General features: G+C 46.8%; 1 long non-coding RNA gene across 10 annotated transcripts in view; it reads left to right on the forward strand.

Moving 5' to 3' along the window:
- The first annotated feature begins 516 nt into the window (after positions 1-516).
- Positions 517-16351, forward strand: part of LOC308182372 — a 31395-nt gene continuing 15560 nt past the window's right edge. For 5 of the 10 annotated variants that reach the window (XR_013941787.1, XR_013941788.1, XR_013941789.1 and 2 more), the window contains exons 1-2: positions 517-651; positions 14833-15230. This is a non-coding gene — a long non-coding RNA (uncharacterized lncRNA). Of the gene's footprint in view, positions 652-8889; positions 15231-16351 lie in introns of all 10 variants that reach the window. The other 5 variants (XR_013941794.1, XR_013941795.1, XR_013941796.1 and 2 more) reach the window with 5 other exon arrangements.

The raw sequence follows: 16351 nt of genomic DNA on the forward strand, positions 1-16351 counted from the left end.
GGTTTCCACTCTGTGCTCACCACTGGGTTTTATCTGATGTTTCATTGTTTGTGAACTTAGCAGGGGTTATGCTCTCACTGGAAAGTGGCAAGCAGACTGTACAGAATTTGATTTGGGTAAAAAAATCTCCATTTACAAATCATCGCTTTGGCCAGTAAAGGTCCATCCCCAGTTCTCCATGTCAGGAGGGCCCCTTGGGCCTTGTGTACTGCTCCCTTAGTTTTTCCATGTGCAGAATTGATACGGGCCTTGTGTAAAGTGTTCATCTTCTTTACCGAGGTGAAGCTGTATGAACTTCTGCTCTAAACTTGATCGGGTGCTCCCCAAAATGCAAAGTAACCACATCTGGTACCTTGGGTAACAAAGGAGTTTGGGCAGATCTTACAAGGGATGTAAAATAATGTATGATAAAGAGCTGTTTGTAGAAGACGCGTAGTGTACTGCGAGAAATGTCCGCTAGATGGTGGGATTGAACAGTAAAAGAAGAGTTTCCGAAGTAACAAAGAACCAGGGCCGAGCTACCTCGGCACCAGGCGCCGGGGCACCACGCGTGTCCTCGAAGGGCAGGCAGCGTCTGCCAGCACCCTGGGTCTCAAGGGGTCTGCATGCTTCCTCCATCCTGCAGGGACCGGGGAACTGTAATCCCTCCTGGTAAGTTCCTGGTAAGATCCCTCCTTGGTTATTTCAGGTGGGATTTCTTCACTTTCGAGCCTCTGCCTATCCAATTCTTTTTCTCCGTGAAGAAGAGAAATATCTTTCCGGGGAAGCAAGGAGTGAGCCCGCTGGGGTGCTGAGTTCTCGCTAGTCCATGCTAGGAAAGAAGTGCTTTGGTGAGAGGACCGTGACCTTACAAGAAGGTGGCAGCGAGCAGGACTCTCTGAGAAGAGGGCGGCACATCACCAGAGAGGGGTGCGGGTGGGAAGGAACAGTTCTGTGACTGCAGAAGGCAGCATGCATTAGGGATTAAAGCTCTCAGCTCTGCACGATGAAACCTCTTCTGCCGTTGGACAGAGTGCAGGGCTGAGACCAGCTCCTCGTCCTCACCCCGGCAGCAGCCTCCTGGGGTGGGAGGGGTCGTGTCACCATTCTGTGCCTCAGTTTCTCCCATGTAAGACAGGGTTGAGAACTCTGACCCTTTAGAGATGATTTTTTGAGATCTACAATTAAAAGGGCATTAAAGCTGCATGTTTTCAGTACTGACAGCTGGTGCCTTGCTCTCTCTCTCTGAGCCTGCATCCTTCCTACATGGAGAAACAAAGAGATGAGGCTTTAGCTCCACCCATGAGACGGGCCAGCTGGGTGCCTGATCCTGCACTGTCTTGTTCCAATTAGCTTTGCATATCCTATATATGCAAACTGAGATCTGCCAAAGCCAGATTGCTGTTCAAGGGGCAATGGATGCTCATTGAGCTGTTGGTCACTCTTTGGCCAGCCTGGCAAGGACGCAGTCTGCAGGCTGTTGTGTTCGCAGCAGATTTAATGCACAGAGAAGTTCCACTCACAGACACAGAATGCTGTGCTTTCCTTTGAAAAAATGAAGTTCCCTTCTGTGAGGGGGGCTGGCGAGTGCTTTGCTGGACGCTTGTGGTCTGAGAGGAACCAGGCAGAACGTGTGAAGCCTAAGGGGTGTACTCGGCTCCTCAGTGTTCTGGGTTTCCAGCTCACGCACTTTAGAGAGGTAGAGAGGTAAGGCCAGCTGCCAGGCAATCTATTACAGGGGCGTGCAAGGACAAGAGGCAGGATTATCGAGAGTTTCTTCTCTACGTGCATGACTGAGCAAAACTTAATGACGTCTGCTCCCAGGAGAGCTGGCTGGTCCTTGTACGTGAACCATGCAATTTAAGTTCCCTTATAATCCAAAATGCTGTGACAGATGTGCCAGTCCTCTAGTTCAGTAAGTTGCCTATTAGTGACCGGGGAAAGCTGGTACAAGGGCTTTGTAGTGAGTCATTCAAGAAAAAGAACGGTATAGAGAAAAGAGACTTCCTACCTCCAGTCAACATGCAGGTTGCATTTTGTCCCGAATCATTTGCCTTTAATGGTTTTAGCCTGTTCCATTTCCATACAGTCATTTATATCTGCCATTTTAATACTGTCACCTTTCCATCTCTGAGATTTCTCTGATGCCTCTCAGGACGATGTCCAAATCTTGGTGCACTGACTGTTGGTTTTGTCTTTTCTAGACTTTAGTTAAATTTTCTCTGCTGTCAGGGAAGATCAGGTAACTACTTCTGTTCTCATTGTCTAAGGAGGCTAATCAGTCTCCTTTCTTCCTAATAACAACAGGTAGCTGTTTTAAAATCATCTCACAGATGCTCATCAGGCTCATCAGGCATTGTTGTGATAATGAACGGTATTTTGAAGAAGAGGCTTGGTAATGAGAGGTGAAAGATCTGCCAGGAGATCCGTGGAGATGTCTTCACCCTGGGATGCAGGGTGTTCCACAAGTGAACACAAGCCATCCCTGCAACTCGTGCATTTGTCAGTCATGAATGTCTTGCCATTGTGATAGAGTACAGGAAAGCTCATCTGTCCAGGTATTTGATAATGACCAGAATTTGCTTTGATGGTCCCTTCTGCATGGGGACAAAATGTCATTGCTGGCCACAGAACACAGGGGCTCAGTGCTGCAGGAGATAACGTCATTGCTTAGTGAAGAGTCAGCTTTAGAAATCCTGAAGCATGGTATCTGCATGGCAGGGCAGGAACATTCAGCAAAGCGGTGACATGCCAAGAGGCAAAACGGGCTTTGGTCTCATTGTTTGCAATGTACAATACATAAACACTGTGACTGGCGTTTATTTTAGTGTCTGCTGTTTGTACTAGCCAAATGTGCCAAGGCCCAAAGGAAGATTTGAGGTACTGTGCAGGCACACGCTGAAAGCTCACCTCTTTCCCAAACAGTTCATAACCTCAATAGAAAAGTCAGAGAAAAGAGTAAGTGTAATTCTCTGTAACATTTTTCCTTGAATTGAAATATATCCCAGCTCATTGTTCCCCTAAGAACTTTTTAGCTACCATCACGCCCTTGTCCTTATGGGGGACTTCAACGTGCAAGATTTCAACTGGGAATATCACACAGCTGAGACAAGCAGTCCAGGAGATTCCTGAAGCACCTTTTTCTGGATTTCAGTAAAGCTTTTGATACTGTCTTTCACAGTATTCTTCTGGACAAAATGACCAGAATACAATTAGATAAAAGCACAATAAGATGGGTGAACAATTGGCTGATGGATTGGGCCCAGAGGGTTCTTGTAAATGGGGTTATGTCAGGCTGGTGACCTGTCACTAGCAGGGTTCCCCAGGGCTCCATTTTATGACCAGTCCTCTTCAATATTTTCATAAACGATTTGGATGAAGGACTTGAAGGTTTTCTGAGCAAGTTTGCAGATAATACCAAATTGAGTGGAGCTGTTGACTCTCATGAGGGTGGTGATGCCTTGCAGAGAGATCTAGACAAATTAGAGAGTTGGGCAATCACCAACAGTATGAAGTTTAACAAGAGCAGGTGCTGGATTCTGCACCTGGGAAGGGGCAGCCCTGGTTATACATACAGACCTGGGGATGAGATACTGGAGAGCAGCCCTGCAGAAAGGGATCTGGGGGTTTTGGTCAAGAGCAAGCTGGACATGAGCCAGCAGTGTGCCTTGGCAGCTGAGGGCCAACCATACCCTGGGCTGCACCAGGCACAGCACTGCTAGCTGCCCAAGGGAAGGGATCGTCCTGCTCTGCTCTGCACTGGTGCGGCCTCACCTCAAGTACTGTGTGCAGTTTTGGGTGCCACAGTATAAGAAAGATATAAGAGAGAGTATCCAAAGGAGGGCCACGAAGACAGTGAAGGGTCTAGAGGGGAAGATATATGAGGAGCAGCTGAAGTCCCTTGGTTTGTTCAGCCCAGAGCAGAGCAGGCCGAGGGGAGGCCTCATGGCGGCCTGCAGCTCCCTCACGAGGGGAGCGGGGGGCAGGCGCTGAGCTCTGCTCTCTGGGGACAGCGACAGGACCCGAGGGGACGGCTCGGAGCTGGGACAGGGGAGGGTCAGGCTGGATATCAGGAAAAGGTTCTTCACTGAGAGGGTGGTCAGGCACTGGAACAGGATCCCCAGGGAAGTGGTCATGGCACCGAGCCTGCCGAAGTTCAAGAAGTGTTTGGACAACACTCTCAGACATGTGGTCTGAATATTTTTTTTTTGCGGTGGTCTTTTGGGGACCTAGGAGTTGGACTCGATGATCCTTGTGGGTCCCTTCCGACTTGGATGTTCTATTATTCTATGATTCTATGTCTAGAATAGACACATGGCTGTGTAAGGGTCCCAACTGACCACAGGAAACAACACACGTAGAGTTAATTTAAAGCTCTGGTGGCATATTTCATTATTTCTGTACCCATCTTTAAACTGGTACTGACAATGTTTGCATTGTAACGATTAAATTCCCTGCCTCACTATCTGCCTGGTAGCAAAGGCGATTTTTGGCTAACTGGAGAACACCGAGAGTTCCCATTCCTCTGGGAGTAGTCTCACCTCAGTGCAGGATTCAGCTCTATCCAAGGAGCTGCTTTTTCCCAGCAGTGTAGGGAAAGGTTTAGAGCTGCAAACAGGTGTCAATGTATAAGAAATACTTTTCAGGGTATCAGTCAAGCAGCACTGGGAGAAAGTTGGATTCTCCCAAAATTTTGTGGCCTGCCTCTTTGAAGATGGCGATCTAGGGATGAAGACACTCAAACTTTTGCTGAAAGTCAAGTAAGATTTCTGGCAGAGACTTTGCTGAAAGTCGTATAAGATTTCTGGCAGAGTTTAGGGGTGAGATCAGATGTCCGTGTTTCAGTCCACAACATAAATCTGACAGGATCTCTCTCTCGTGCAGAGAACAGATGACACAAACTCTCACCGAAGCGTCACTTTCCCTCAGGTTCCTTTGACGTGGAAAAAAAAGTAGCATCCTTCTTCCATTTTAGGAGCAGAGCATATGTGATTGTCAGCAGGGAAGAATATACTACTAACACAGCAATGTGTGCGAACTGTGGGGACCTGACCTTGGCTGGAGGACAGCTGAGCACAGCTCAGCGCATGCAGAAGGAGCTCTGCTGATAAAGTGCAAAAGAAACAGAGGAACTGGCATGAGAGGACACCAGCATGAGCAGAGGGTGTGAGAATTCAAATGACAGAAGAGTTTTCAGGCCAGCATGACTGGCTGAGAAAGACTAGATCACACGGTAATGCTTTTGTAAATCTTTTCCAAGCAAGCCAGGCAGGAAGAGAAAAGAGGTAAGGAGAAAGGAAAGAGGAAAGAAAGACTCCAGAAAGAATGAAGGAAATTCATGTTGGCACTGAACTCCAAGACAGGAAGATTGCCCTTGGGAGATTCTTGAATGGACTGTTACAGGAATGAAACTGAGCTCGCAAGGAAAGCTCACAGAAGCAGCTGAGCCTCTGTGCTCTGCCCAGATCAACTGCAGGTTGGAGATGCATCCTGCAATCAACTGAGGTGGGAGATCCATGGGGTCAGTGTCAGCTGGGGCTTTTGTGGTCAGTGCCCAAAGTCAAAGAACTCTAACAAAAGGCTTTGCCTCTACCAGCATTTCTGGCTGCGTGCTGGTAACAGGAATAGGATGTCAGCAGAACTGCTGTGGTTGTTTAGGATCTGGATGGGGTTTGGGCTACCAGATCTAACACCTTCTTATTAAAATCCTGAGCATCTGCAAAACATCTGGCGGTGTTGGGTGGCAGGTATACTAGAATATAAATTAGAACAGAGCAGAAGACCCCATGAAGAGCTTGGCACTATCAGGATGGTATTTCTTTATCCAGTGTGAAGGATGATAGCTGCTCTACAATGTAGTCATTTCAAAGACACGCCAGTCTGAAATGTCTTCCATTCTCTTACACTGATTTTTAGGGACACAAACATTTTGAACTTAACTCTGCAAGTGGCCTCCTCTTCTTTCTCTACCCTTTAGTTTCTAATTTAGAAGAGGCAAGAAGTTGAGGGATTTCAATTCCTTTCTGAATGCATATATGCTACCTTTGTTGGTTGGTAATTAGTGTATCATGTAAGGAGTGTGAAATCTCTCAAAGTGGACTGCATGGAACAGGACGCATCATTCCTTGTTCATATAGTCTTAAAGGGAGCAAAATCCTGCTGTAAGTACTCTGTGAGATTTTACATGATTGGGTTATTCATCTGTATGAAAAGTGTGAGAAATACAGTGACTTTCAGTTAATTCCGTTCTCAGATAATTTGAACTTCTATCTAATTCAGTCAAAACTCCAGAAATACAACTCTCTGCTTCCTTGAAATAAAACCATTTACACTCTATTCCTACTGGCTGATGTAGCTGTAAGTGGGTTTTTCATTTAGAGGCCACTTCACAGCTAATTTTTATACTGTTTTTGCTTAACTGTCAATGAAGAAATATTCACATACTTGAGCTACTAATTTCTGCCTAAATTTATAACATTTCCCTGCACAAAATGAGTCATTATAGAAGAAACCCTCAAGTTCAGTCTAAGGATTTTAGTGTGCTTTCCTGCTGAGCTGCAGTCACACTAATACTTCCAGCTCATTTTGTTAAACATTCCTGCAAACTCAACTCCATGCCTGCAGATAAGGCAGGCTGTTATGTGTGAGCAGGTTATAAACTTGAATCCTTGCTGAGAAGAGTCCAACATTATGAAAGACACAGAAGAATAAAGAGCTCAAAGGAAATGAAGGTGTGAAAAGACAGACAACACCTGCATGCTGAGCTACCCACACCTCTGCACAGATACGGTGAGAACAGCTGCAAGCTATACAACCTGTGATATACTGACTGAGCATGTAGGGGTAACAAGATTTATTTGTTTCAGCCAGGAAGAGCAGAAGAAACTGGGTCAGGAACAGAGGAAAGCTCTGCACAAGCACACCTGGGTTGTTTTCAGATATAAATGAGTGCTATTCGTCGCCTTTGTTTTAGGAGAAATGGAACAGCAAGCGGTCTTGCAAATGGCCAAGCCAGGTGGCCAGAGTATTGGGAGCGTAAACTCAGCAATATTCACCCCATGGTGAAACAGTTGGCATTTTTATTTGATCTCTCTCTCTTGATCTCTCTAGCATAAGGATGAGCGTGGTCTTAAGAGTCCAGTAGTGAGAAGGAGATGTGCCACAACAGCAGATCAGAGAGCAAGCTTTTGTCCCTGCCGTCACCCCAGGGCTGCAATCCCGCTGTGTTTGCAGAGGGGCAATCTGGATGGGCCAGAGGAATTTTAATCCTGAATTATTTCCACATTCCTTCCAGCATGGCAAAGGATTCTGCTGAGGCATCAACTGCCTTGTCCAGCTCAGCCTGTCCTACATCTGATACGTTAATTGAGGATTTAATTGAGGAATTAATTAAGGCATTCTGCTGGTTACCACAACATAATCAGTCAGCTTCCCAGAGCCAGAGCCCTCCAGTGCATTTGGATGCGGTCCTTTAAACAACTAAATACCATCGACCTCCACTGAAATCCTGAAGTGGTAGGTGCTGGAAACCTCAGAGATAGTCCTTTTTGCAAGACTTTCAGTGTCCCTTTTATTCTCACAGTGCTTGCTTAATGGCTTAACTGTGTTGTGTTGCCTGCAGCTCAAGGGAGAAAGTTCACTTGGGAAGCAGAACTGCTGAAAAGTCTTTTTTTTCTTCGTGTGCTAGTTTTGCAGCTGCAGCTGATTGTGCTTTTTATTAGATCTGATTCTGGCATTTGTCTTAGTATCCCAGGAAGATGTTTAGCTTTTGTTCTCAAAAGGATACGATACCCAGAGAGATTTCTAGCTTTGTTTAGTGCATTTGTGCAAATTGTAGCTGTAATGTGTAATGCAGCTGCAAGGTAATAACTGCACTTTGATTAAATTTGACTTCCTGAGCTATAACATGTAAAACCAAAAACTTTAAGGGATTATCTCAAAACCTTAGGGGCTTATTCTGGTTTCATTCAAATCGGTGTGAAGGGGAAAAAGATAATGGGATAATCATGGGTTGAGGGGGCAGAAGCAGGTCTGCACTTTCTTTCCTTTACTAGACTTTTATAGTCTCGTAGACTATATACAACATATATACTTACGTATACTTATATATACACTTATATATATACACTTTTAGTCTAGTAGACTAGTATACAACTGCAGAATGTTGTTCCAAGCAATTTTAAAATCTTTCTTTCCTTGTCTTTCGTCATCCCTAAATTATAAATAATGTACTCCAAGGAAGCTGAATAGAGGAGCAAACACTTGGATCTTACCGGGTCTCTGCCTTGGTAACTTGTCTGTTTAAGATAAAGATTTCTTTGAGCTGACACCATGGGTGTTTTATTAGTATGAATGAAGTATGTTCCTGTCCATGTAGACTTTACATTATTCAAGTTGCTAATAGGCTTTTTGTACCCACAGTTGTGTTGTCCTACTAGCAGAACTTGCTGCTCTTACTACTTGCAAGTCTTACTACTAGCAAGTCTTGTCCTACTAGCAGTCTTGCTGCTCTTGCTACGGGTTCAGATACCATTCCCAGCTGTCTGAATGTGAATGATCCAAAAATATTTTTTCTCCAGCAAAGTGATAAATGAATACCTGAAAAGAGTTTCTGTGAGTCTCAGCTCAGGTTTTGGCCTCAACAATTTCTAATGGAGCGACAGAGGACTTTTGCTCTTAGCTACTGAGAGTGAGACTGAACTTCTCACCAAGTCTCAAAGGTGAAGCCGTGCATCTTCATCTCCACTATTCCACGTTGGCACAACCTCTAAGTAATGAGAACCTGAGATTGCATGAGGCCCCTGAGTATCACTGGAGCTTAATGGCAATACTGATTTTTCTGTCTCCATATTTCAAGACAAATCAGGTTGTTTCACAATTATAGGAACTGAAAAGCCTATTTTTTTCCAGGTTTCAGTGCTATGGCCCTGACTACATTTAATTGAAATAAGACCCTCGTCCTTCCGTGACCACGTGGCTCTACCCATGACCCCAGACCATGCCACAGCACCCCTGTTCCTCCAGGTGCCCAAACACAATTCCCTCAGCTCTCTGCCCTGTCTCCTGTACCACTGCAGGACCACCATGCCCTGCCCAGGGCCCCTGAGCCCATCCACTGTGCTACGGCCACCCCTCACCCACCATAATTCACCCACTGAGTAGGTCAGTGAGCTCGTGCTGTGGCTGTCCCGAGGCAACACGTGCAATACCTGAGCAACGAGGGTGAGTGCACATACCCTGACATAGGGCTGCACAGACAACGAGGGTAAGCGTCCTGGTTGGCCTGCTGACTGTTGCCCAGCAGAATGCAAAGTCCTCCACTACAGTGTGCACAGCTGTTGGTTTTTGTATTTACATGAAGTTAGGGTCTTTGAGACATTTACCTCTCTGACAACATTTATAGAAATTTCTCGGCAGAGTAAATTGGACTGACAGACATCCCCTTGGATAGACATTAGTGGGCTACTCCCATGACTCCGCATACATCTTGGTACTGTAAATTTTTTTCTCTATTTCCACCTTTCTACAGAGGGGAACACAGCTCTGTGTTCCCTGAGTAAGGAGCATGTTCTCCTGTACAGCATGGACCTCTTGCAGTAAGGTTTGGTCCCGGTGTGCAGTACCGCACACACTGCTGTCCTCCCTGGTGGCAGGGGGGAGCTGGTGCCAGTCCTGTGCAGCTGCGGAGTCCAGGGAGGGGACTGCACTTTAGTCGTTGGAGGATGAAAGGCAACCTCAGGACTGGAAAGGTGATATTCAGAGAGATGTGTGCCAGTCTTGCCTGTACTTGACAACAAGATGATTTGATCAGCCATTATATAAACTCTGCTCGCTTGTGTTGGATGGTCAGCCAGCAATGTTGTTCCGAAGGATCTGAACCCCTGGCTAGGCCAAATCCACATACTGTCCTTTTAACCGCCCATACATCAACATGAAGGAGTATCCTTCCATCCTGCTTCGTGGGCTGCCACAGTACTTCTCTCAGCACTGGCAGGACACCTAGTTTTCCACAGCTCTTGGCTGACAAAACCATGTACCAAGGAAGTACGTGGCTGCTACTAAGCCCATCAACATCAACAGTCATTGCGTCAGCCTTCCAGCAGGAATTACTTCCCAAACATGAGATCAGTCATCTTAAACACGTCATCACACAAAGCTATACCGTTGCGTCTGATCGCAGTCGTTAACTCGGTCACACCATTGTATCAGATGTGTTTGCCAATTCACAAATCGATCTAAAGATGAGGTGTAATGAATGATGTCCCTTCCCTGCTGAAGTACAGGCACTCATCTGCCTACCGTTTCACTTCTCAAGGAGTCATTCAAGGAGTGGGCAGTAGGCCAGTGACATACTAGGGTGGATCACCAAAGAGGTGTGCAGCGCATTTCCAGTGTGGTGAGGAACTCCATTATTTAGAGGAAAAAGACAAATCTACACAAATGAGAGATGGATTCTTGATGGACAGACAATGAACCTGAATGGAGTCCCTGAAGGAGTCCAAGAGATTCTCCAAAAGTCAATCACACATCAGGAAATTTATTCTCAGCAAATGCTGGCTGAGATGATGGATTTGCAGAAAGACAAGGCCCCAACCCCCCAATGTCTGAACTTAGTGAAAGACATTCCAGATAACTCTCCCTGTCAATATTTCACTTCTTCACTTCTGACTAACGTGAATGTATTTGGAACCAGTTGTGACATGTACTTGTTGGTATGAAAACAGAAAAGCGTGGCTGCACATCTGTCTGCTCCAGGACTCTGTTTTCTCCACGGCTCACCCCCGGCACTTTCAGTGCAGACCCTACACACAAGCTGCTGGGTCCTTTGCTCCCCAGGCTTCATCCTCTATACTTGCCAGCTTTGCTGTGCAAGGGCCTTGATCTGACACACAGGTTTGGGGCTTTTTCCCAACAAAAAATAATGAAAACTTTTCTGGATACCTGAAGTACAAGACTTTATGAAAAATGCAGTCAACGAAGCAAAGACATGCAGATGATCTATTTTCAAGGAAAGAGTACGTCTAATTATTTACATATATTCACAGCAATGCAAAGGTTTGAAATGAAGATTTGAAACCAGAATCACGCTTTCTCAGAAGCTCTGTGCCGAGCTGGAAAGTGCTTCCTGCATTCTGCCTCTGGAGGGCAGAAATGTCTGCAAAGAGCAGAGGACGGGAGGTGCCTTCTTAGACCAAGTGGAATGGCTGTGGGAGAAAATGAGCTGTTGGACTGCGCCCGGGGAGCTGAAAGAGGCAGGACACGTTGCTGGCACAAACTTTTTCCATGTTCAGTGGTTGCTGCCTACCCTCCCTCTAGGTCTGCATCATTTCTGTTGTGGCTATGCTTTAAGCTTAACTTGCCCAGCTTCCCCCGGAGGGAATGTGCACGAATGTGACCCTGTCCTCACTCTGCGGTGCATCTCTCTGCCCCTGAGTCCCAGATGTCACCAACCTTTCAAGCTGTGGCACACAACCAGGTCCCAACTGGGTACTGTGCTACACTCGTGGGTGGCCAGATAATAACAAGGAAGAATACTCTAGAACTAGGAAAGTTGCAAAGAAGTGCAATAAAAATGATCAAAGGTCTGGGGTGTCTTCCACCTGAGGAGCCCAGAGCAGACCCAAACCCATCTTCCTCGAAAAGAGGTACTGAGAAGGATAGAGAAATCTACAAACTCATGAGCCACCTGTGAGAAGGCACGTAGGGCATAACTGTCCAATGTTCCATGCAAAAAACAAAGTAAGGGAGATCCCATTGAATTGTGGCAGGTTCAGAGGCAATGGAAGTGGCATTTCCTTGCTATTCTGTACTTAAACTGAAGAAACTTCTCGTCAGACTGATCTGTTCCAGCTCTTTTGCAATCCTGTCTCCCAAGAAAATCAGACTGACAGTCTCATAAAAGCAGAGCAAAAGTAACAAAATGTATCTATCTGACTTTGTTTCCAAGCCCAACCACTTAACATTGCAATTATGGACATCATAACTTTTAATGTGCCAAATAATAAACAATCAGATGACAAGGATGTGTCATCACAACCACCTGCTCCAGCCGAATAAATTCGTAGGAGGGTCAACTTCAGGCAGACGCAGGGATCTAGGCTGCAGGCCACCATGCAGATCTGGATGCAGGGGTGCAGCTGGCCCAGAAGCCAGGACGCCTGGGGCCTGGCCTGTTTTGCCTGATGACTGTCATTTCCCTTCTCTGTCTTTCACAGTGGCAAAGCCTGTCTGTTGTTGTTGTTGTTTGATTGGTTTGTTTTAGCAACACCCTTTAAAAGACCTTGAGATCCATTGATGAAAAGCCGTGCCAGGTGAATTACTATTAATTCAGGCTGTTACTGACAGGGATATTACACACAGACCCAACCTGAGCCTACCAGGGAAGGGCAGAGCCCCTCCAGGAGGAACAGAGAAGGCCGAGGGAATGTATCAGCAGAAATAACCCTGGGAGCTGGCTTCAGGAGGTCTCTGTTTCATCCCCCTGCTCAGAGCATGTTCAGCTACAGGATGAGCAAAAAGTCCACAGGTGCCTATGGATGGCAGAGGGTGGATGGCCAAGGAGCCCAGTGATCCCAGCCACGTGCCCAGCCAGCAGCAAGCAACTCTGGATTTATTGTGCCTGTTGGGTGCACAGGAGCTCTCTGACCACAGTCCCCAGCTGAGCAGACTCTTTGTTATAGCTATGGAGTTGTGCTGGATCACATCTTGCTAAGATCCTGTCTCACATAGTGAAGAACAGAAGACACCCAGGCAGGTGTATGAACACACACAACTCCAGAATGCTGCAGCCTTCTACAGTTCATAGTTCAGGAAGGACCTAAGACTGACAAAAGTATTAATTTTCTGTGGTAGCTCTGACTTTATCCCTATTCCAGTTGAAAAGTTTAAGTGGAATATTTCCCCTTGGTATGTCGTCTGTCACCAGCACAAGGATTTAGCTCTGTTTTGTAACTGCCCTTCAAGTATCTCCAGATTGCCATCAGATTGCCCCTTACCCTTGCTGCTGGACTAATGCAGCCCAGCTATCGCTCTCTCCCTGTAGGTCCTGTGCCCCAAGCCCCTGACCATCCTGGTCCCCCTTTACTGCCCCTCTCCAGTTTCCCCACATCCCTCTTGATGTGGGAGCTCAGTGCCAGATGCAGAATTTCAGGTGTGGCCTCAGCAGAGCTGAGGAAAGGGATAGTAACTGTCCTCCATCTGATCTGCTGTCCACGTTGCCACCACGGTAGCACAGTGGCTCAAATAATTGCAGTGAGGGCGCACTGCTATGGGTTGCTTTGAGCCTTGTGTCCACTCCAACACCCAGACAGGCTGCTGCTCAGCCAGGTCTGTCCCAGACTGGACTAATGTGCGGGATTATTCTGCCCCATCTGCTGGACTTTGCATTTCTCCATAGTCAGCTCACGAGGCTTGTGTTTGACCGGACCCCCAGTTTCCAAGGTCCCTGTGAAAAGACATTGTCTCATTTATGCATCAGCCGCACACCCTGATTTTGTATCATGTGTGCTTTTGGTGAGGGTGTTCTCTGTGTCATTTTCCAGATGTTGACTGATGTAAACCCCAGTGTTACCCTGGGGACACTCACTCCTCACTGCCCACCAGACAGGTATCAGTCCATCGCTGATCACCATTAAGCCTGGTGGGCCGGCCAGTTTTCAGCCACCTCAGTGTAGGTTTGCCCAGCCTGCACTGCGTCGCCTTCCAGACGAGACTTCAGCAGGACACAGCACCAAAAGCTTTAATGAAGTTAAGACATATTGCATCTACTATGTTCACCTTGTCTATAGTCAGTTATTTAGTCATAGAAGGCAATGAAGTTGCCTGACCACTATTTGCCCTTGGTAAACCTGTTCTGACTGCTTCTGGCTGCTTCCTCATCCCTCACTGGTCTGGATAAGGACCCCTTAGAGGACACGCTTTATGACCTTTCCAGGCACCGAGGTGAGGCTGGTGGGCCGTAGTTCCCGGTTCTTGTCCCAGCTGATGCAAATTCAAAATGAATACAAAACCCGGCCTAACTTGCCTAACTCTCTGTCCCTAGTTATTTCTTCTTGCTTCAAATGACAAAGTAATGCCACCCTGGTGAATACAGGTATTATGCAGCATGAAGTTTGCAAAGCTCTTTTGGGTCGGAGGTGCTTTCCGAGCTAACAGTCCTGTTGTTGTCTCTCTGTTCAGCCAGGCAGCTGCTTCAGCTGTGCTCGTTCCAAATTGCAGCATGATGTTAATTTTCTAAGATCTGCCTATCAAGGAGGATTTTATTTCAGTTGGCAAAAGACAAAGCACTGAAACAGCTACAGCTGAGACAAAGATGGAAATTACCATTTGTAAAGGGAGAAAGGGACAAAAGAAATGTTGGTGACAAGGAAGAAAGTGAAACAAAATTGAAATCATTGTTATTATCTGACTACAAAGGAGAAGGATGCTGTTCCAGAGAAGAAGACTCCTGCCACTGCCAGCCTGCTGCCTGGGACCCACTCCAGGGGGAAGCAGTTTTTCCACATCCATCTAGGAATGGGGCACAGCTGTGAGCGTAAGGGACTGATTTGCTCGCTGTCAGCCCTGGAGAAGTGGCTGCTTAAAAGGTCCATTCCCATGGTATTCAGCAACAGAGCTGTGCATACCCTTTTGTTAGGCAGGATGTTTCAAAGTGCTCCCCCAAGAAGAAGGAGAATCCCCCAGATGACTGTCCGAGTTGGGTTGCAAACTACTGACTGACCCTTAATCTTCACTTGTTGCTGGGAGGTGGTGAATTAGGCAGGAGCAGTCCTAACGCAGCGACTAGGAGAAAATTACTCGTGCCCTGTGACAATGTTCACTGGAAACATACATTCCTCCTTCTTTTCTTTCCAGGAGCTTTTAGAGTTACCCATGCTGTCTGCTGCTGACTATACAGCAACGAGCCATGATGGCACACACGCACACAAGGCACTCTGTTGACATCCCAGCACGACGGATGCTCTCTTGCAGGTTGGCAGTCATGGCCCTCGTGTTGGTGCAGATGAGCGCCTCTGTCAAGAATCAGAAATCAGCTCATTTGAGGGAGTTTTGGCAAGACCACAGGCACCAAGCCTGGGAGGACATGGAGCCATAAACTTGAGTGGCTCCTGGCTGTGGGTTCGTGGGTGGACTAACTCCCCGTGACAACGTTGCCCTGATCGTGAAGGCTGAGGACATGCAACACTTGCTGAATGCCAGCTGTGAAACAGCAAGCGCTCTTCTAGAAGGATGTGACTGTTTCTGCAATGCTTGTAAGTCTCAATTCTCACCCTCTCAAGGCAGGCACTCTCCTGCCTGCACGTTCCCTGTGCCTGGCTGGCTTGGCTGCTGCTCTGCCAGTGCTGGGCGTGCCCCATGCTCACAGTTTCAGTGCAAGGTCCAATTGCTCAGGAGGAGCTTCCTTAAGGTGATTTGCTTTGTGCATATGCCTCAAAATTCACCTCCATGCAGACTGAGATGAGCTCAGGGAAGCTGATCCAAGGAGTCCGGCTTTGCACTGATTTGTGGCTATGGTCTCCAAGAGGTCTTAAAAATTACAGTACAGAGTGTGTGCCCCTTACCCTAACTGAATCATGTTCTTCAGAAAATTAAACCGAGGCCTTCTGAGGGGAACAGGACATCAGCCACTGCAACAGTTGGAGGGGTTCGTCCTGCTTGCAGGATATGAGTCCTAATGAGGCTTTTGCCACTCAGAATGTGGTGGAAGGAGCTTCCTGGACACAGTCGTGGAGCTTCATCTGTTCTGGGAGGAACACAAATTTAAGGGTTACATTGCAAACTGCAAAATTGGTTTTTCCAATCTGAAATGGACGTGCTCTGTCTGTTTCAGGCAATCACAAATCATTGCTCTTGTTCAGAGGTGATGCTTAAGTACCCAGCTGAAATGACTGCTCCCGGGGATACTATGAGGATGTCCCTGGGCACTGGTAGTGTTTGTTTGGTGAAGGGGAACTATGTTTTGTTTGTTTGGTCAAGGTAGTTTGATCAAGGGGAACTATTTTGGGCTTGGACCTACACTGGACATGAGTGGGCTGGTGTGGAGATCGTGGGGCAATGTGCCTGCACTGTCTGTCTGTAGGTCTTATTCCAGTGGTCCTTGTGTAATCCTGTGCCTGGAGGTGACTTGGGGCCCTGCCCTGGAGCTGTTGCACATCAGGAAACTCACTTCATAGACCCAGAGTCAATAGAAACTTTTGGACCTCAAAAAAAAAAGAAAAAAAAAAGAAAAAAGAAGTTGTTTTTACATGAAGATGAAGCAGTTCTTCAAATTGCAGCTACTACCTGCACCTCAGCAGCAGATTCCCCTGGCAGCAGGCACATGCTTTAACAGCGAAAGCTCTGCCGAAGGACAGATGTGAGGATTTCTGTGTTG

Source organism: Anser brachyrhynchus (genome assembly GCF_964034855.1).
Source record: "Anser brachyrhynchus genome assembly, chromosome: 24".
Taxonomy (NCBI): domain Eukaryota; kingdom Metazoa; phylum Chordata; class Aves; order Anseriformes; family Anatidae; genus Anser; species Anser brachyrhynchus.